A 23,241-nucleotide genomic window follows, 5' to 3' on the forward strand; every position below is an offset into this window, starting at 1 on the left:
TTTTTCTACCGACCTTGGAAAAAAGGGCTTATTTAGCTTCAAATTTTTTATATTCTACTTTAATCGACGAAAAGATTTGTTTACCGGTTTTCTCTCTCTTTCATAATATTAGAAGAAGCTCGCCCCTTCATTTTCAGTTCACTCTATACTGAGTTTACTCATCATCATACTCAACTCTGTAATGCGAAAGTTTTCGTTTGAGGTCTCAGGAATTCTTGATTCTTCATTTGAATGTTGTTCGCTATTACATGGTTTGGCTTTCCTACAAAGTTTCCATTTAGTAGGGGGAAAAAATTTGGAGAAAGAAATGGCACTTGAAAAAAATTCATAGTCACAAACTTGAAATTTCTTGTTTTTCTAGGGGTTGGGGGCGTATATATATTTATGTGATTTCTCTGCATCTGGTCTTCATATTTATACCTAATGTCAGATTAAAAAAAATTTAGGTTTGGGGTGTGGGTGTGTGCAGGGGCGGACCCACATGGGGTCATGTGGGGTCAAATGACCCCACAAAATTTTGGGTTTTTTTTTTTTTTTTTTTCAAAAAATGGTTGTTTTAACTTGTTTTCAACCCACTTTAATACATACCAAATGAAAAATGAAATATTGCATTCTTAATATCATTTCTAAGCATTCATGGCCTAGTTTTTCGCTTCTTAATAGTGTACGAAATGATCAACCATAGCAAAAGATAAGATGTATTAAACTTTTGACCCCACAATCCAAAACGGCTAGGTCCGCCCCTGGGTGTGTGTGTGTGGTGATCCTCCAATTTTTTAAGGGGAAATTTGAAAGATGGAATGCTGAAAAGTTGTTAAAGATCAATTCTATCACCATGGAAAGCAAGTTATTTAAAGAAGTTTCGTGGAAATATTTTCTTTTCCTTTACATATTGAAAAGGTTTCTATGAAATTTCTAATGCTTAAACACATTCTTTCATAAAATTTTACACATTTACCCAAATTGTTTTTCTATTTTTTAATCAACATTCTCCATAAAATTACTATTCCAAATTACATTATCCCCAAAAGAAATGTGGCTCAAACAGAAGTTTAATCTTATGTGTGTTTCAATGAAATCATGTTGAAGTATAAATATAGTTAGAAATTGAGGATAACTGTCAATTTCGTAGGTGCAAATAGGCTTAGGCATTGGGTGGTTGGGGGTATTTCAATTCCTGCAGTATAATTTAGATGTATCATAATTGAAACCATATGGATCCTTGTAATTATTGAAATCTAATCCAAATTTAATTTGTCGGTTTGGATTTAGGTTCGATTCTACCCTATATATATATATATATATATATATATATATATATATATATATATATATATATATATATATATATATATATATATATATATATATATATATATATATATATATATATATATATATATATATATATATATATATATATATATATATATATATATATATATATATATATATATATATATATATATATATATATATATATATATATATATATATATATATATATATATATATATATATATTCGATAAATACTTTCAAATAGGCCTTTTCAATATGTATACCTAATAAACTACAATTAGACAATATTTGTGCAAGGAAGAAAATTAGCTAAGAAATCTAGCTATATGACTTAAAATAGTGGAAAATATAAACCACAAAAAGATGAAGAATTTAAAACATCAAAAATGAAATTGCAGTTTGAGAATAAATGATATTTTCTTAATAAATCTTATTCGATCCGTATGAGAAATGCTAGAGTCTAAAATTTAATTATGTACAAAGCATAAATTCTTCTACTTTTTAAACGAATTGAAATAAAAAAAAAATACTAATTAGATACATAACTATATAGTATCAAAAAATCATAGTACACCTATTAAACTCTATTTGAGTAAAAAAAGAAAATTTATATTTTAAAAGAGAATCACGAACTCGAAATAATAAAAAAGATACACCATAGCACAATCTATGTATCAAGTTCAACTACTGTGCATTATAACTATAATTAAAAAAATCACTTAGTATGCAAGAAAATAAAAAAACTCGAATTACAAATAATGAACGCTTTGATTCATTAACTTATACCGTGACCTTAGGTTTAACTTTTCGATTTATAGAAAGAGTAAATTATAAAGATTAATATGTACTAACATCTTCAATGTAACAATATTATGTGAGGCGAGAGACAAAATAAATAAATAAATAGGAGCCAATCATGATTTCTTATGATTAGGGTCTAAAGTTTTCGATAAATTACTACCTAAATTGAAGTTTTTATATTTTTATTACTAAGCCTATAAATTGTAAAAAATAACAAATTATATAAAAAAAATTAGTTCTAATCGAGTACCCACGGTTCTGGCATGAACCAAGAATTGACTCGAACCTAGTTTAAGAGGTTCGGTTTTAATTATAAAGCACATGCTAAGGTGTAAATTCGGGGCACTTTCACATTTCGGAGGTTTAATTGGCAAGGCCTAAAATTTTGGTATGGTGGATTAACTAAGGCCTTGTATGACAATCATTACTCAAATTTTTTTTCTACTTTTTAACCACACATTCTCCAAAATTCACTATTCATATAATCAAGTAATAAATTTTATTATTCATTAATCAGGTATAGAGGTGTCAATTTGCCTTGTCGGCTCGAACCGTCTCGAAAAAAGCTAGAGCCGGCCTGGTACCAAACCGACTGTCATTTTAGGGCCTTGGACTGAGCTTGATCCAGCCTGTGTGACTTGATGATCCCCATGGATGTTTGTGTTTTATTACAAACAAAAGTGAGCCAACTTGACTTGATAAGACCTGAGCCAAAAGCTTGGATCAAGCCTAAATTATTTGCCTGAGCGAAAGTTCGGCTTGACTAGTTGACATCACTAATAAGGTGTTTAATATTATTAATAATATTATAAATTAATTTATATACACAATATCTCTATCCTAATTATTCAAGCCCTAATTATCTTCTCTTTCAACTTTTTCTACCTTCTATCTTCCAATCTGTCTTTCTCTACCATCCCCTCACAAATGGACTCACCATCGCTGTCACCGTCGCTGTCAATGTCACCGTCGCTAGAGAGCATTGTCGTCGGAGACCATCTCTCTCTATCATGTTTGTTGTGAGCGTTACGCCAACTGATGGAAGACGATGGCTCTCACAGCATGGTGCTATGCAGAGAGTCCAAGCATAGCAGCGATGATGTGAGGAGGTTGCACTATGTAGAGAAGAGGCCAAGTTCGAGCAAATCCATGCACATTGTAGTGGTGGTTTTGCAGTTGGTGGTCAGGTGTTCAATTGGTGGGTATTAGTGTACTATAAATGCTACAAGTTAGAGGTGGAGGTGGGTTGTTGAGGCCGTGTCAATATCTATGTTGTTGGCAATGGGGTTGTCTTGGTAATGGTGGCGCTATTAGGCTATGTTGATTGTGATGGTCGCAAGTGGCATGGTGGTGGTTATGGGATGTGACCAACTATTTGGTTAATTTTGGACCAACTATTTTGTTATTTGTGACCAATTATTTAATTGTGATCTAAAAATTCGATAATTTGTGATTGAAAAATAATTTGATCAGCTAATTTGAAAATCTATAAACCAACAAATAAACTATGATCTATAATTTTTTATTTTATATTTGACCTATCATAATTTTTATTGTGACCATAAAATAATAAATGACCAATTAATTTGATAATATGTAACCAATAAATAAGTTGTAACATATAAGTATGCACATGTGATCATTAATGGAATAATTGTGATTTTAAAATATTTAATTAATAAAATATTTTTAATAATTAATTAATATCCAACTTTTGAATTTTGTAATTTTAAATCTGAAAATTGAATTGCTCCATAATTAAAACCAGACTTTGTGAATTTTCCCCTTATTTTATTATATGAGATTGTTGTTAGGCCAACTCTTCTCCTGACGACAAAATTAATCACCATGTCACTCGTCATCTTTTGCTGAAAACAATTCAAAAATATCCTTTCAAAGTTTAGAACTTGTTTGTCTCCCGTTATGGGAGAAAAACATAGAGTTTTGAATAGTATTTTTGAAAAATGTATGGTTCAAATCTAAATTTTTTTATTAGTTTGTGTGTAGAATATTTTATTGTGTAAATATGTGATGGAGAATATTACTATAGCAAACAATTTAATTTATTAAAAGATGACAAACAAGGACTTAATAATTCTATACTTGCTTTTAAACATTTTTTATTGTCAAAATACTGTTTTTATATTATTTTTTATTTTAATGTTTTAGTTACGTGTTTGCACACTTGGGCAACCTACCGGGGCCCACAGCCAACTCATGCCGAATCACGTGTCACTGAAGTCGAGGTGATTTGCATAACCAAGGCCTACAAACTGAGGTCCACAGAGGCCCATGCCCATAAATACCGAGGCCCATCTATCATTGCCTCTTGAGTTTCGAAGCCCATATGCCGATGCCCTTTGAAGGTGGACGAGGCCCTGTTGGTCGAAGCTCTGTAGCCGAGGTAGCAGCCTCCGAATCACAGAGCAGCACCTTCCATAGACGCTTCTCCCAAGAGATCCTCTGCACAAAGATCTTACTTGAATGATTGATAGGACGTTTGTCATGAGTGTAATGTTAAGTCTTGTCATTAGTAGAGGCGGTTCTGCCAATCAATAAATGTATAGCAAGCTAGGTGCGGCTGGTGCCTACAATTTGACATGTAAATTAATCGGATGAGGCTATGTGTACCCCGAACTAAAGGTCACGATCTAACTTGTGAAACTATAAATACTCTCATATGTACCCCATACAAAAGCTAATGCAAGAATCAATACAAGAAACCATAATTTACTCAACTCTCTCTTTCTTATTATCTTGCAACATAAACGAGTTCATACATATTTAGATACACATTTACAAATATCGATTGGTAATTATTGTACAATCGGTCTATGAACATCCCGCGGGATTCCGAACGTTCTCGTCCCGCGCCGTTGCGCTACTCCCACACCCTCGATCTGTCCATTTTAGACCGTCCACGTGTCTTAGCGTGTTGGACTTTCGCTCACGTGTGCACGGGTGGGTCCGGAATCTATTGGCAATACTTTTTGGGGTCAATAGATTGGCGTCGTTTGTGGGAAACCATACAATAACCATGAACAACTTTGTGTTGAAAGCTTATTGAAGAGGAACATTTGGGCATCCCCCTTGAAAAAGGATTTGTTCTTGAAAAAGAACAAGAGGAAGCCCCACAACTTAGCAAAAATCTGAAGGTTAAACAAAGAAAATGAGTTCAAACGAAGACACACCCCCAGGAGGGTAAGAGAAAACGCAAGTGTGCCCCCTCCAGCAGCTGCCCCAGCAACTCAGCACCGACTCCACCACCACCATAGAAGAGGTGGAATGCTAGTAACAACCCGGCTATCAAGAGAAATGGCCACCATGGCAGCCAACATGAGGTACATTGCTAGCTAGAACATGACTATGAGGAAACTCATGGCCCAAATGCAAGGTCAGGGAGGCTTCCCTATTCCTCCATACGCCCCCCAAGGGCACTACCAGCAAGAAGATGAAGTTCAAAGTAAGAGAGTTGCCTCGCCGAACTAGAGCCGAGGTAGAAGTCCATTTGACAGGGAAGTGGAAGTTTATGTTTCTTCCAACTACGCTTCTGGAGGACCCACCGAGGTCCCTTTGATCCATGATAACTTTCCACCTCCATATGAGCAAGAGCGAAGGCATAGGAGGTCAGGTAGTGTATTTGACAGAATCAGCCCTACAGAACTGAGGCCTAGGCAACAACAGCTTCGCGAGCCTTGGACAAGGCCACAGCCCCCACCTCCAACGCCTCAACAACCGGAAGAAAGGCATGAAAATGCCCCCCATGCTACACCACCTAGAAACAAGCACCAAAGGAGGAAAGAGGAGGCTAGGATTCGTCCCTACACCTCTCACCAACCACCAAGGTATGAGGCCGAAGAAAACGATTCAGATGAGCAGTAGAGGTCCCGTGACTTGGACGATGATGATGAAAACCTGCCATTCTCGAGGAAACTAACGAGTGCCTAGGTCCCGAACCCCTACGTTATACCCAAGATACCAAAGTATGATGAAAGAGGCGACCCAGAGAAGCACCTGAACGCTTACAAAACTCACATGAGCCTAAGGGGTGCCACCCCAGCTATGAAATGCAGAGCTTTCACTTAACACTTAGCGGAGTAGCTAAAATTTGGTACAGTAGGTTACCACCTAGGAGCATAAGAAGTTGGCCCAAATTCAAGACCACCTTCTTAAAGAGGTTCGCTGTAAGGAAAGAGGGAGAGACTCCCATCCAACGTCTCCAAGATATGAGACAGGCACATGGGGAGTCCCTAAAGAGCTTCCTATCACGTTTCACTAATGAGATGACGTACTGTGTACAAGTCATCGACCGTGAGGCTCTATCTGCACTAAGTGGAGGCTTGAACATGAACACCCTATTTTGGAGGGACGTGCAAAATCAATACCCCACCACCTATGACTCCCTACTCGAAATGATAAGGCGGGAGATCATTAATGAAGAATTGATTGAGTATAGAAACAGAGCAAGTAGAGGCCTCCCACCTCCGCAAAGACATTGTGCTAGAGGGCGACCTCCCACTTGATGGATTACCAAATGAACCAAGTCGGTAATGAGAGTTCCGAGTAAGCACTTGCCGCCACCACTTTGAACGCGGTTCCTACCTTGGCATATGAGGATATCAACCCAGTCACTGACACCCAGCAGATGGGAACTTCGTAAGGATCACGCAGGGGGAAAGGCTGAGGCCAGGGTTCGGGACCAAGAAATAGGTCAAATCCGAACCTCCCCGAATACTGCATATACCACCGGTCACATGGCCACGACACAGCAAATTGTCGAGACTATGCTAACCGTACCCGACAAGAACCCCCCAGGGATAGAAATGAATCACCCCAGGCGAACAGTCCCCACCTAGGTATTACAACCGACCTGGGCGTGAAGAGGCCGCTCCCCGTCTAAGGAATGTTTCCCTACGACGAAGGGAGCACGATGCAGAGAGGCCAAGGAAAGGGCGCAGACACCGAAGAAATCGGCAAACTTAGGATGAGGCCCCTATTCATGAGGTGGATACCATATTTGGAGGCCCATATGTGGGCGATGAAACGCGGAACGCTAAAAGGAATTACGCCCGTGAGGCTAAGCGCCCCCCGCTGACCAGTTATATTGTGGACCACAACTCCCGGAGGAATCAAGTTCCACCTATTGTCTTCACCCAGGAGGACCCTGAAGGAGTTCACTGCCCCCACTGCGATGCACTTGTGGTAAGAGAGGTCATAGCCCAGAATGGGCTCATACGAATGCTAGTTGACAACGGTAGCTCTGTCAACATTCTATTAGGGCCCACCTTCGACAAGATGATACTGGACCATGAGTTGACGCCCACCTCCACTCCCTTGTACGGATTTACCGGAGATAGTATCATTTCGAGAGGGAAGATCACCTTTACAGTGGAGATGGGGAAGTCTCCCCAAACTACAATGAACTTTATGGAGTTCCTTATTGTTGATAGTCGATCGGCCTACCACGGAGTATTGGGTAGGCTAGCTCTAAAGAAATTGGGAGCTGTCACCTCCATCCATCACCTATTCATGAAATTCCCAACGAAAAACGAGGTGGCAACGGTGAGAGTTGACCAAAGAGGCTCGAGAGAGTGCTATCTAAGCTCCATCAGAAAGGTAGAGCCCCGGGACGTCCATGTGATTACCATCGACATAGTCATGGCTGATGTGCCAGGTGATACTTCCCCCGAACCAGAAGATGTGGAAATGATCGATGCACCACCCATTTCGAAAGTATTGGTCATCGATGAGATTTACCCCCGCATAATTGAACACGAACCTCAAGCATCCCCAGTTGAGGAACTTGAGAGCTTCTCGGTGGACCCCCGAGACCCATCCAAATTATTGAAAGTAGGCAAAGGTTTGTCCAACATTTTGAAAGAAAAGATCAATGATTTTCTAAGTAGGAAACTTGATATCTTTGTTTTGAGGCATGAGGACATGGTAGGCATAGACCCCAAGGTCAGTTACCACCACCTGAAAATTGATCCTAAGGTTGCCTCGCACAGACAAAAGAGAAGAGCCCTCAACCCTGAGAGGTATGAGGCCCTGAAGGAAGAAGTTCAGAAGTTCATCCAAAATGGTTTTATTAGGGAGGCCACCTATCCGAGGTGGGTCTCCAACCCGATTTTAGTGAAGAAATACAACGAAAAATGGAGGGTAAGCATTGATTTCACTAACCTCAACAAAGCTTGCCCGAAGGACAGCTTTTCACTCCTAAGAATTGACCAACTAGTAGACTCCACGGCTAGGCACGAGTTGTTGAGCTTCATGGATGCATACTTCGGCTATAACTAAATTCCCATGCACCTGACCGATTAGGAACACACCTCTTTTATCACAGACAGAGGCCTTTACTGCTATAAGATGATGCTCTTCGGGTTGAAAAATGTCGGGGCCACATATCAAAGGGTCGTCAATAAAATGTTTGTGGACCTCATTGACAAGACAATGGAGGTCTACGTAAATGACATGCTTATGAAAAATTTGGAAGCTGGGGACCACATAACGTACCTCAACAATACTTTCCAAATCCTGAGGAGGTATAGAATGAGGCTCAACCCCCTCAAGTGCGCTTTCGGGGTTACCTCCGAAAAATTCTTAGAATACATGGTCAACCAACATAAAATTGAAGACAACCCTGAGAAGATTGAAGCCCTATGCAAGATGAGGTCCCCTCAAAAGTCAAAGGAGGTACAAAGCTTGACTGGGCGAGTGGCCGCACTTAATCGCTTCGTCTCCAAAGCTACAGACAAATGCCTCCCATTTTTCAAAGTGTTGAAAGCTGAGAAGAAGTTCCAATAGATCGAGAAATGTGAAAAGGCCTTCCAGGGCCTGAAAAGGCACCTAGAGCAGGCATCCCTCCTCTCCAAACCGAAGTCCCGCGAGATTCTTCAATTGTATTTGGCCATCTCCAATGAGGCCATCAGTGCAGTTCTAATCCGAGAAGAAGGAACCATCCAACTCCCCATATACTATACAAGTAAAGCACTCCTATTGCTGGAAACCCGTTACCCCGATATGGAGAAGCTTGCTCTGGCCTTGATTACGGCTTCCAGTAAATTGAGGCCCTATTTCCAAGCCCACACCATACATGTGCTAACAAACTTTCCCCTGAGGCAGGTACTTCAAAAGCCCGATGCCTCAGAAAGATTATTGAAATGGACGGTGGAGCTAAGTGAATTTGACTTGTGTTCAAGGCTAGGGCGGCAATCAAGGGCCAAGCCTTAGCTGATTTTGTGGCAGAATTTGCTAATTTACCCGAGGTGGATGAAATCATGGAAAATGTCGAGCCCCCTATGTGGAACTTATTCGTGGATGGATCAACTGGGGACACCAGCTCACGTACCGGAGTTGTCCTCATCAGCCTGGAAGGTCACAAGCTAAACTCAGCTGTGAGATTCGGGTTCAAGGCCACCAACAATGTGACAGAATATGAGGCGCTTCTTGCGGGCCTCAGATTAGCCAGAGAAATGCAAATGAAGAGACTACTTATCAGTAGTGACTCCCAGTTGGTCGTTAGCCAGGTGAACAACAACTTCTCAGCCAGAGACAAAACCATGGCTTCCTGCTTGAAAATGGTGATGAACCTCGTCCCGTCTTTTGAAAAGTTTGAGTTGATCTAGATCTCCCGCATTGAAAATGCACATGCGGATGTACTCTCCAAACTGGCAAGTAACAAGGACTCCGAACTACTTACAGTAATCCCTGTAGAGCACCTCCGCATACCATAACCGAGGCCCCCAATGTGATGTGGGTGGCCAGGACTCCTGCCTAGATGCAGCCCATCATAGCCTACCTAAAGGACTAGGTACTTCCACTAATAAGCATGAAGCTTACCAGCTAAGAAGGATGTCAGCTCATATCCTCTTCATTGATGATGTACTCTACAAGAGGAGCTTCTCCTCTCCACTCCTTCGATGCGTAGGAGGAGAAGAGGCTACCTACATCTTACGGGAAGTCCACGAGGGAGTTTGTGGCAACCACTCTGGAGGTCTATCTTTGGCGTAAAAAATACTGAGACAGGGGTACTACTGGCCTACCTTGAAAAAAGAAGTCCTCCAGTTTGTACGAAAATGTGACAAATGCCAATGATTCTCTCCTATCCAAAGACAGCCATCGCAAGATTTGACCACGGTCTCCAGCCCCTGGCCCTTTTCGAAGTGGGGTGTGGACCTCATAGATCCTCTACCAAAAAGCAGAGGAGGCGCGAGCTTTGCAATTGTGGCCATTGATTACTTCACGAGTGGGTTGAGGCTGAACCACTGGCAAAAATCACAAAGGCAAACACTTCCAAGTTCTTGTGGAAGAACATTATATGTTGGTTCGGGATTCCCTACTCAATTGTCTCAGACAATGGTAAATAGTTCGACAAAAAGAAGGTTAGAAGTTGAGGATGTGAACAAGACCATCAAACATGTCCTGAAAAGGAAGCTTGATGTGTCAAAAGGGCCCTGGGTTGATGAGCTACCACAAGTGTTTTGGGCAATCCGAACTACTACGAGGACCCCCACAGGGGAAACACCTTTCCTCATGGCATACGGAACAGATGCAATGAGCCCCGTCGAGGTTGGACTTCTATCTCCTCGACGTTTGCACTTCAGTGAAATAATAAACGATGAGCTTCGGAGGTGCGACCTCGACTTCATTGAGAAAAGAAGAGATGATGGCCATCTGAAGCTCGCCACATATCAAAGAAAGATGACGAAGTACTTCAACTTAAAGGTGAAGAAGAGATCATTTCGAATCAACGACACGGTCCTTAGGAGAGTCTTCCTCTCCTCCAAGGAACCAGGTACCGGTTCCTTGGGTCCAAATTGGGAAGGCCCGTATAGAATCAAGGAAGAGATCCGACCTGGGACATATCAGATTGAAGACATGGACAGCAAGGCACAACCCCGTCCATGGAACATTGAGCACCTCCGAATCTATTATCAATGAATGTACTACCTCGCTGGACGATCTTTCCCAGCTCATGTAACATTTCCATGATTCAATAAAATTGTTATCGATTGAACTCCGAGGTGCATGCCACTTGCCTCTCCTTAGCGAGGCTGAACGCCAGGGGGATAAGCCTCAAAATAGATGAACCATCCACCATTGGGAACCTTCGTCACCTCGGAAGAGAGGTCAACGTTCCATCTATGGGCCACCTCACTTGAACTCCGAGGCACATGACACTTGCCTCTCCTTGGCAAGGCTGAACGCCAGGGGAAGAGCCTCAACATGGATGAACCATACACCATGTTGGGAAGCGTCGCCACCTCGGAGGAGAGGTTAGCGTCCCATCTCTGGGCCACCTCGCTTGAACTCCGAGGCGCATGCCACTTGCCTTGCCAGGGGGAGAGGCCTTAACATGGATGAACCATCCACCATGTTGGAAGGCGTCATCACCTCGGAGGAGAGGTCAGCGTCCCATCTCTGGGCCACCTCGCTTGAACTTCGAGACGCATGCCACTTGCCTCTCCTTGGCGAGGCTGAACGTCAAAGGGAGAAGCCTCAACATGGATGAACCATCCACCATGTTGGGAAACATCGTCACTTCGGAGGAGAGGTCAACATCCCATCTCTGGGCCACCTCGCTTGAACTCCGAGGTACATGCCACTTGCCTCTCCTTGACGAGGTTGAATGCTAGGGGAAGATGCCTTAACATGGATGAACCATCCACCATGTTGGGAAGCGTCGTCACCTCAGAGGATAGGTCAGCGTCCCATCTCTATGCCACCTCCCTTGACCTTTGAGGCGCATGCCACTTGCCTCCCCTTGGCGAGGCTGAACGCCAGGAAGAGAAGCCTCAACATGGATGAACCATCCACCATATTGGGAAGTATCGTTACCTCGAAAGAGAGGTCAGCGTCCCATCTCTGGGCCACCTCGCTTGAACTCTGAGGCACATGCCACTTGCCACCCCTTGGTGAGGCTGAACGCTAGGGAGAGAAGCCTTAACATGGATGACCCATCCACCATGTTGGGAAGTATCGTCACCTCGAAAGAGAGGTCAGTGTCCCATCTCTGGACTACCTCGCTTGAACTCCGAGGCGCATGCTACTTGCCTTCCCTTGGCGAAGCTAAACGCCACGGGGAGAAGCCTCAACGTGGATGAACCATCCTCCATGTTGGGAAGCGTCGTCACCTTGGAGGAGAGGTTAGCGTCCCATCTTTGGACCACCTCGTTTGAACTCCGAGGCGCACGCCACTTGCCTCCCTTTGGCGAGGCTGAAAGTCAAGGGGAGAAGCCTCAACGAGGATCGAACTTCTTTACCCATTGATTCACTAGGCTCAACCACTATGGGCTTCACATAACTCAATCAGACCTAGCAATGTTCTCAATTCAGCTGGAAGACGGTCCAATCTTAAGATCAATTTCTATCACAATTATTAAGCTTAAGGACAATTTACTTACTTAAGTGATTGGAGTTGGGATATGAAGTCAAGGTTATTTAATTCTTCAATCAATATTAAGTTTAATCTAATACACTTGGAAGAAGAACAACATTGAATGAAAAAGATTATATTGACTTTCAATCAGTTACAAAAGGAGAGCCTGAGGCCAGTCATCGAAATTAACTGAAAAGTAAACTATCCTAAGCCTCGCCTTGGCAGCAGGAGCCTCCGCAGCTTGAGCATCAGAACACTCTTCTTTTGCCTTCGCTGCTTCATCCCTAACCAGTTCATCAGCTGGGGTCTGAGGCACTTTATCCACAAACTCCGACCTCAGCTGTGACAGGTCTTGATTTTGGAAGAGTTCCTCAGCCCTCTCTATCATTTCGGCATAAGCATAATTCTTCCAGTAGACGCTGAAGCTCTTGTACTCCTCAGTGTTGTGGAAGTTGGCAATGTAGTCTTTGACTGCCTCCTCCCTCGCTACATTGGCCTCCTCCTTTAACTTGGCCAATTTATCCACATACCACTTTATTTGGCCTTCCCGGAATTTGTAGGCGTCTTGGGCCCCAGCCAGTTGCAGATTGGCCTTCTCCAAGGCCCTAGCAGTCACCTTTTGGTGGTCATTGGAGACCTCCACTTTCTTGGTAAGGGAAGCCACCTCGCCCAGGGACTCATAGAGCTCCTTCTTCAAAGCCTCGATCTGGGCCAAAGCAGACTCCAGCTTGGCCACATCTTCAATTTTTTGGGCCCTCACTTTCTTTGCCTCGGCCCTGGCCTTCTTCAGCTCCACCTTCTTCTTCAAGGATTGGGTCCTCGTCTGAAAATCAGTAAGGGCCTCCCTGCACTCCAATGAGAGGCCAAGGGTTCTCACACTTTGGCTCACAAGGGCTTTGGTCAAGTCCACTGCGTCGCAGGAAGAAGCGTGCAACTGCCACCGGTCCGTCCAGAATTTGTAGAAGCTCTCAGTAGCGCTTCGGATCTCGGCTGGCATAGCCTCCACCAACGTGAAGGCCAGGACCTTCTCCCTCCCGACAAGGAAGTTCGGAGATTTCCCTTGCACCCTTGCGGGCCTCGGCTTCACAGCTTCACCCTCTGCCTTCTCAGTTGCCCTCCTCGTAGCCTCTTCTTTAGCCTCCTCAGCCTTGGCGCATCTCACCATTTCAATCTTTACCACTTTAGAGGTGGCCTCTAGGAGCTTAAGGTGAGGGGTTTCTTTTCCTTCATGGGACACAGAGGTCCCGAACTTTCCAGATGAGCTGGTGACGTGCACCAGCTTCCTCATCTTCTGCTCCTTGGGGACCTTCTCCTTTCCCCGAGGCTCTTTGGCCTTCTCCGGCCTCTGGGGGGTCCCCTCCTCAACACCCTTGGAACTGCTATCTTTGGAAAGGGGGGTCCCCTCCTCAACACCCTTGGAACTGCTATCTTTGGAAAGGTGCTCCACCCTCCCCTGAACCTCCTTGGCACCACTTGACCTCGATTTCAGGGGCCTCACCGTCACATTGGATGTGGCCCTAAGTATCGAGGCCATGTCTGGGGCTGGGTACTCCCTCCTCTTGAACTTGTCTGCAAAGCATGTTAGTACATCAACATCAAAACAAAAAGCAAGGAATACACAAGTATACAAGCCTCTTACCTTTGGAGGCCATCAATTCAAAGTCAATGAAGTAGCGACTTCGATCGATGAGATGGTCGAAGTGCCAAAGTTTCAGAGGTCTCTTGTAAATGTCTTCTATCACTTCAAACTCCTCCTTGCTCAACTCGAACCTCATGCTACTATCTGCACAGCAAGCCTCAACAATTAGAAAAAGAAAATTTTGAATACAAAATATAAACTACTTAGGCTGGGAGACTCACGAGCTTCATAGTATTGGGTCAATACTGTGCAAGCCAAGGCAATGTCCCCCTCGACTGCCTGCCACCTGTCCCTCACCCAGAACCACGATTCCTTCCACCCCTTGATGGAAGAAGGCAGCCCCACCACAAATGGTGCGTGGGTTCCTCATGGAGTTAAGTAATACCACCTCCTTGACTCCTTACCTATCATCCTAGGTTGGAACAGGGTCATGAAGACGTGGAGAGGCATGTCCTCCCCAAGCGACACTTCCTTTCACAGGAAGTACGATCCAACCAACTGGCTCCACCCATTTAGCAGAATCTGGGTCGGTGACAACATAAAGTTCCTCAACACCGCCCTAAAGAAGGGGTGCAGAGGAAAACGCATACATACCTTAGACAGGTATTCACTCACCGCCACGCATCCAGGCCTAGGATAGCAGGCGCGCTCATGAGCCTCGGGCACCAACATTTTGACATAATGAGGTACACAGTACCTCTCCCTGATCTCCCCCAACCTCTTCAAGGTCATATTTGAAGGCACTTTGGACGCCCCCCACTCCTCACTGTAATCTACTGGCTCCTTGGTCATAGCATATTGCATGACCTCGGAGTCCCCTCTGTGACTCGCCCCCTCGTCGAATGACGCAATAGTTACTAATTCCCTACCCGAGGTGGACTCCATATCAGAAAAGGATGAACTCAATACAAGGGATTTTCTGTGAAAATACCTATGGAAAATGACTACGCGGACGGAGTAACGCCAGAAAACGAGAAGATCGACTGTTTGGACGCCAAAAAACTTGAGCTTTTGAAGAAGAAATCAGATTGCAAAGATTGAGAATCCAGAAAAATTGGGGTCTCTAGCCTTTTATAAAGGGCTAGGATGAACCTTAGCAGTTTGATCAAAGCCCATTGAATCTGGACCCTTCATTCTAAAGCAAATCCGAGGTGTAGAATTCAAACGATTTTTCAAACCTACGCTTCAGATTCAAGCGTGTCCTTCACACACCTCCCCAAACGCGTCTACTTCTAGAAGCTCCAGCTGCGCTCATAATTACGACTTTAATTCGATGGCAGCAAACGCCTTGGAAGTTGAACGGTCCAGCCACCTTTCCTCGAAAATATGCACAAAACATCAAATCATTGGCACAACTGTCGAGAAAAAATCAATACCAATAAGCCTAAGAATTCAGCCTCCACAAGCCTTGCAAATTCGATTTTCAACAACCTCAGCTTGCTCATCAAAAGTTAGACACCAAACCTCGTAGGTTCGGTTTCTCAAACCACCTCGGCTTTTTCATCAGAATTCAGCCTCCACAAGCCTCGCAGGTTCGGCTCTCACCCACCTCGGCTTCCTCATCAGAATTCAGCCTCCATAAGCCTTGCAAGTTCGATTTGTCAACCATCTTGGCTTCCTCATCACAATTCAGCCTCAAGTCTCGCAGGTTCGGTTATCACCTACCTCGGCTTCCCCATCAGAATTCAGCCTCCACAAGCCTCGTAGGTTCGACTCTCAAACCACCTCAGCTTCCACTTTTTAGAACAATTTTCGTCATTCTTCCACAACGGTACATTTCTAACTCCAACGCTGATATAAATATCTATACTTGGACTTGGGGGACTATTATTTAGGGTCCAAAAATTTCTTTCAACCTAACTGGCTGGCCATACTTCATCAAAGTCCTCGCATTACATAAATGACTATACTTGGACTTGGGGGACTATTATTACTTGTTTGCACACTTGGGTAACCCACCGAGGCCCACAGCCAACTCATGCCGAACCACGTGGTACTGAAGTCGAGGTGATTTGCATAGTCGAGGCCCACAAATCGAGGTCCACAGAAGCCTATGCCCATAAATACCGAGGCCTATCTATCATTGCCTCTTGAGTTTCGAAGCCCATATGCCGAGGCCCTTTGAAAGTGGACGAGGCCCTATTGGTCGAAGCTCTGTAGCCAAGGTAGCAGCCTCCGAATCACAAAATAGCACCTTCCATAGATGCTTCTCCCAAGAGATCCTCTGCACAAATATCTTTCTTGAATGATTGATATGACGTTTATCATGAGTGTAATGTTAAGTCTTGTCATTAGTAGATGCGGTTCTGCCAATCAATAAATGTATGGCAGGTTAGGTGCAGCTGATGCCTACAATTTGACATTTAAATTAACCGGATGAGGCCACGTGTACCCCAAACCAAAGGTCACAATCTAACTTGTGAAACTATAAATACTTCCCCATGTACCCCATACAAAGGCTAATGCAAGAGTCAATACAAGAAATCATACTTTATACAACTCTCTTTTTCTTATTATCTTGCAACACAAACGAGTTCATACATATTTAGATACACATTTACAAACATCGATTGGTAATTATTGTACAATCGATCTACGAACATCCCGCCAGATTCCGAACGTTCTCGTCCCGCACCGTTGAGCTACTCCCACGCCTTCGATCCATTCGTTTTAGACCGTCCACGTGCCTTACCGTGTTGGATTTTCGCTCACGTGTGCGCAGGTGGGTCCGACATCTATTGGCAACACTTTTTGGGGTCAACAGTTTTCATAACCAATTTTGTTGCACAGTGTATTCCATTTTATACAATTATGTTATACACAATTCATCACCTCGTTTTCATAACCACCTTCACCATCATCATCAATTATAACATAGTATGTGACACGTTTTGCGACTATTTCAACCGTTACTATGACACTGACCACCACCACTTTTAACATTTATTGTTGTATCATTACTGTTGACACACCACTTTTAATAACTATTGTTACACCACCACCGCGAGCCATTGCTGCAGTCAACATCGTCGCTGTCACCACCACCACCACTTGTAACATTCAACGTTACACTGTCGTCACGGTTGAATCACCACCCACCAATATCACCATCTTTTACATTCCATTTCCACTATTTAAAAAACAACCAGACCACCACCAGCTCCAACACGTGCCACCATCACCTTTGCTATTCATCGCGCATAACCAATAGACAAGAGACGAGTGAATTATTCAAATAGTCACTGAACTTTGAAAAAGGTTTTCACGGGTCTTTGAACTTTAAAAATTATCTAATTCATCACTAAACTTAACAAAAAAATTTCACGAGGTCACTGAACTTTAAAAATCATCCAATTCATCACTGAACTTTGCAAAAGGTTTCCACAAAACTTTTGCAAAGTTTAGTGACTATGTGGAAACTTTTTGCAAAATTTAATAATGAATGACTTGATTTTTAAAGTTTAGTGATTCCGTGGAAATCTTTTACAAAGTTCAATGATGAATTGGGTAATTTTTAAAATTCAATTATCCTGTAAATTTTTTTTGCAAAGTTCAATGATCATTTGGACAATTCACTCACAAGAGACATTACAATTAAAATACAAGATATGATATGTAAGTTTAGAATTTCAGAAGAAAGCAAGATCGTGGGTGTAATGGATTTGCGGAGAAAATTTATGCAAATCATGATTCTAAATATGAATTTTATTGGGGTTAACCTACTTGTACAACACCTTTTGGTGCTGTACACTTACAGTCCCCTCTCTGTAGAGGGGGTCCATGCCCATTTTTTTAATCGGTAGCTCCCTCAATGTGAGGGGATTGTGAACCGAGTTGTGTGTTGGTCCATTTTATTAATATATATAATTTTTCATTTTTGAAATATTCTTGCTGGAGTGACAGAAAATTTGGCCAGCATGGGCCTGTCACCAAAATTCTGTCCAAATTTTCTGTTTGATAGTTTTATTGTTTCTGAAATTCAAATTAATATTTACCCACCGTTGTAATGAAAGGACACCTCTCATTCCTTTCACCATAATCTTTACCTTCTCAACGAGAGGATATTCCGAAGATTTAATCATTAGATTTCAGTATATTGCATTTCTTTTAGGATTCTCGCCTATAAAACCCTAATCCCACCCAACGCTCCAAAAAATTTCAATGGCGTTAACTAGAAGCGTCGACTGTCAATTGAAATTGAAGGAAAATGATTCAATTCGGAAAAATAATAAAAGGAAACGATTTTCAAGCCAACAAAAATCTTGGCCACGAATGGGAAACAATATTTGGCTTCGGGTCTGTTAGGAATTCGAATTCCAAGAAGGTAATACGCTATACATAGACGTATATGTGTTTAATCCCGTTACTTTTTATCTAGGGCATTGTTTAATTTGTACGTTGATTAGGCACTGTTTACCATGTAATTTTACATTGGGGGTGGCTTCAATATGTTCTTACTTATTTGTTAATCCCTTAACTTTTTGAATTACGCTATATTCTATATGGGTTTTCCTCTACTTGGCATCAATTTACGTTGAACTATGTGAATATGTGTAATACTTCTCTTCTATGCATTATTTCTGATCCTTCTGTAATAGGGCTGCTTGTTGGGATGTTGCTTTATTCTAATTTTTAGATTTTCTTGCGTTCAAGTTGCAATTGTACTTGTATTGTTTTTCGAAGAAACATTGTGGCTTCTTGTTCAATTCTATGTATTTAGGTTTTAATTATTTTATCGATTCTCCAGTTATTTGATTTAATATTTGTTCTTTCCGAAATTAGTTTAAAGATCCATTTTTTATTTGTTTTTATGTCTTTTCAACTTTTCATTGCGTGGTTGGCAATATATCATCTCCTCAGCCAACTGGTTTCTGAGGAAAATAGCCATTTGTTCTACCACCAACTTCATCATGAATTGGTACATAACCTGATTAAGGAACAAGGGATAGTTTTAAAGATACAAGAATTTCATACTATATTAAATTTAATGAATCTCATTTCAGCCTTAGTTGATAGACTATGTATTGATGAGTAAGGTTAAGCAACCGAATAAAGAGATAATGTGGTTCAAGATTACCGACAGATACATCAAATTTTCTTTGCCAGAATTATACTTTGTCATCGGTCTAGAATCAATCGGAGATTATGACGGGAAGAAGTATGGAAAAAGATCTTCAAATTTCAGCATCGCATACTAGAAATTTTGGATTTTAAAAAATGCTGGTGTGAAAGATGTTTTAATCGGCGTAGACGGTGCATCTGACTATGATGCCGTGAAAATAGGCATTTTATACCTGTTTGCATCTTACTTGTATGTAACTCATAAAAGAAAATGGTTAACAAATCTATTTTTGCTCTTGTTGAAAATTTCAATGTAATGGAGATGATTTTATGGAGAAAAGAAGATGTTCAAGACCACACTATCATCAATTAGGAAAGGACTGAAATAGGGCTGGTCACTACCATATGAAATGTTTTTTGATTACATATCGAGTAGTACGAGTCAGTTCTGAGTCTGAATGGAACATTTGCACAAGACTTCATCGATGGTGGCCCTGCATCATGAACTGGACTGGCAGAGAAGCATCCATCGGTAGCCATGCTGGAGGAGGGAGTTTTTTTCAAACCTGATGTAAACATTTTAAATACGTGACTATTGTTAATTCTTATATTTGTTGAGTTTCACATTCTGTTGAAATTAATTTTTTTTTTTTTTTTTTTTTTCCCTCTTGTAGATTGAAGTTAAGGATATTGATCCTTTGGGTATTGAGTTGGTGATGGGATATGACTGGAGTTACTTATATGTCCCCTCAATAACCATATTTGATCAAGTATGTTGATGTTGAAGAACACCCGTGCAAAGTCTCAACATGAATTCAAACTCCTCATTAAGTAGCACTGTATGAATCTATTATTTTTTATTTTACCGATGCATTTACCTTTTTAACTAATTGCAAGAGGATGTTCTGGACTACTAATTTGTATTCTATGTAAATGTTGTAGCATCTGGATATATGCTTTTATTACATCCATCAATTGGCAAGATTCGAGGATAATGCTCAAATGCATTTTTGAGTCTAGGTATGTTTATTCCAAGTTTCTTAAAGATCCATCTATTTTTTATTATAAAACGGCAAACATGACTTCCTGACCAACAAAATAGGTAAATACTGATATATACTAGTCAATTTCATTTGCAATGCCAAATGGCGAAAGGGGATGGTGAATTAGCCTTTAACAAAAGCTTTTCTCCATGAGTTTCATAAACTCATTAAAATCGATAAGACCATCGCCATTTTCATCAAAAGCTCTAATCATCCTTCTGCATTCTTCCAATTCACACCCTTCCTTTAGGTCAAGGCTGCACATAACTCTCTGCAGCTCATTAGCATCTATGAAACCATCTTTATTTACATCGAAAACATCGAAAGTTTCCATAACTTCTTGCAAACTTGGTTCTTCATCAAATAGTTCTGAAAACTCATCTAAACCAATATTCGTCTCTCCATCTTCTGCACACACTATATTCAGCCTATTCATCACCATATTAAGCTCTGCAATGTGAAAGTTTTCGCTGTTTGAGGTCTCGGGAATTCTTGATTCTTTGTTTGATTGTTCACTGTTAAATGCTTTGGATTTCCTCCAAAAGTTCCATTTGGCGGATAAAAACTCTGGAAGAGTTTGGAGAAAGAAATGGACTCTTGAAAAGAATTTCTCAATGTCCCAACAAAGAATTCTATTTAGTAAAACGATCAAGGATGAAATGATGTTTGCTTGTGTCAACTCCATGTCGAAATAAATGACACTTCTAATTTTTTTCGGGGGGTGGAGAACATAAGCTTATATGATTTCTCTTGTCATCGCAACATGCTGGTGTTTATATAGTATACCTAAGGGATTAGGTTAACTTTGACAGTGTCAGATTATTACATAAGAAATTTTGGGTTTGGTCTGTGTTTGTTTGTGAATCATGAGAATGGGAAGTTCAGGATTTTATGCCTCAAAATTTCCATGAAATTTTAACGATGGAACACATAGAAAAAAAAATATTCTCTCTTTCAGAGGGTCTGTGTGAATGCGGATGGCCTGCTGAAACACGCATGTAAAAGGGATTAAATTGTTATGGAACTTTCTTGGAAATATTATTTCATTGTTCAAAGTGTTTACATGAAATTTCTCTGACTTTAATCCTACGTATGTTTCTGACTTAAATCCTACATTTGTTTTGATTACATTAGGTCACCAACTTCCTAGACCTTCCGACACTGGGCAGACATCAGCTCCCATACATGGTCTTACGTGGTAACTTTCAAATTTAGAAAAACCCTGGAATTAATAAAAATGGGCAATCCTGAGCCAAATCTTGTTTTCCCAAACTAAAGCTTTTCTCTTTTATTCTGTACTAATTGCTGTGGCTTAGTGACATTTTTGGAGTAAGGAGAGGGGTAAGATTAAGGATGTACATTCGGCGTGGCTCACATTTTGGAGGTCTAGTTGACATGACTTAAAATTCTTGTTATGTTAGCTGACAGATTAATTTTCTAACGAAAATGATTCCTCCTCCAACATTGTTGGGTTGACTCTTTAGTCTTTAACTTCTATGGAGTACTTTGGTGTTCGTCTAGCTTTGACGAACATTCTAGTCTTAGTGTTCGTGAATTCGTCAGGTGCAAACTTCGACTCTACACGTGTCTACGAATTCATTAGACTCCGACTCTGCACGAGAGACATTTAGTTCAAAATGCAATCGTATTGAAGTGCTAGCACCGTTAACATCTACATACAATGTGTGAAATTCCAACTTTATTATTAGGATTATGCTACTTGTACATAAAAATAGTATATAAGGGGTTACATAAAATGATGTGGAGGGCCTTTCGGGACATAGTCCAGTGGTGCAAAGGATAAGAGTGAAGTTATCTCACGTCTTGCTGGCAGTAGTAGTGTGGGGGTTCGATTCTTGAGATTGAAATTGAACTCCTTGTACATGTAGTGTACATACAACTCTTGTTTCCTGACTTGTTGGAGCACATCTCGCGATTTACCTCCCTCACTAAGCTCTAGGGGTGGGGCGGTGGGGGTCCTCAATGTTGGGGTTAATGATGTGAAGGAAAAAAATTGAATGAAAATATTGACTGTGTTTTTAACTGACAAATGATAAAGTGACATGTGACATTATGTAATCAATTATATAAAGTTTAATATACATGTAGCAAGGTCATTATTATAGTGTATATTATCTATGATGGTAAACAAAATTGGTCACCGACCCACCAATCATTTTAATGAAAATTGTGCATAAGCTAGTCGGAATGTCACAATCCACTTTATATTTAACTAAAACGTGGGATAAATATAATAACATAAATTATAATATATCGATATCTTGATGGGGGCATAAACGATACTTTAACCTTGATAATTTCTATTATTTATTTGTGTTAATTGTTATAGTCAAAATTAATTGACAAAATAAATCTTGGTCGGTTGTCTTATGCGAGCACTTTATGGTAAGTCTACAAGTCTTGCAGAAAATTGGATTTATAAACAAATGGTTGGTATAGTCGAGCATTTCCGCGTCGCCCCTTGAAATTTGTTTGTTTATATTTTTTTAATGATTTTTTTTTCTCAATTTTTAATTGATTTTGGGATAGGATTCGTGGAAGATGCGCATGTTCAGACACCATTATGTAAGCAAGAAGAAAAATGCTAAAGTTATCTCAAATTGAGTCCTCCAACTATTGGAAATTACTGAATTGGTCGTTCAACTATTTATGATTGCAAAAATAATTCTCCAACTTTTGTGATTATTAAGTTGGTAATCCATCTATTTACTACTACGAAATAGATCCTCAAACTTTTCAAAAAATATCAATTTGGTCATTAAACTACTTTTTTTTTCAAATTGAATCCTTTAAACTATGAGAAAATGATTAACTGGTTAGCTGAATTGAGTCCTCCAACTATGATAAATGGTCAATTGGTCACCCAACTATTCAGTACTGCAAAATCAGTTCAGCAGCTTTTAGAAAATATTAATTGCGTTGTCAAACTTTTTACTAATTCTAAATAGGTCTGCTAGCTTTTATAAATTTTGTTATCCAACTATCTTTTATCTTGATC

General features: G+C 41.0%; 1 long non-coding RNA gene across 1 annotated transcript; it reads left to right on the forward strand.

The window, feature by feature from the left end:
- The first annotated feature begins 18,048 nt into the window (after positions 1 to 18,048).
- On the forward strand, positions 18,049 to 21,633 carry LOC111395861. The gene is made up of 4 exons (XR_002702882.1): positions 18,049 to 19,750; positions 19,854 to 20,018; positions 20,122 to 20,199; positions 21,357 to 21,633. It is a non-coding gene; the product is annotated as an uncharacterized LOC111395861 (long non-coding RNA).
- Positions 21,634 to 23,241: the final 1,608 nt, after the last annotated feature.

The sequence above is a fragment of the Olea europaea genome, chromosome 1 (assembly GCF_002742605.1).
Source record: "Olea europaea var. sylvestris chromosome 1, O_europaea_v1, whole genome shotgun sequence".
In the NCBI taxonomy this organism is placed as follows: domain Eukaryota; kingdom Viridiplantae; phylum Streptophyta; class Magnoliopsida; order Lamiales; family Oleaceae; genus Olea; species Olea europaea.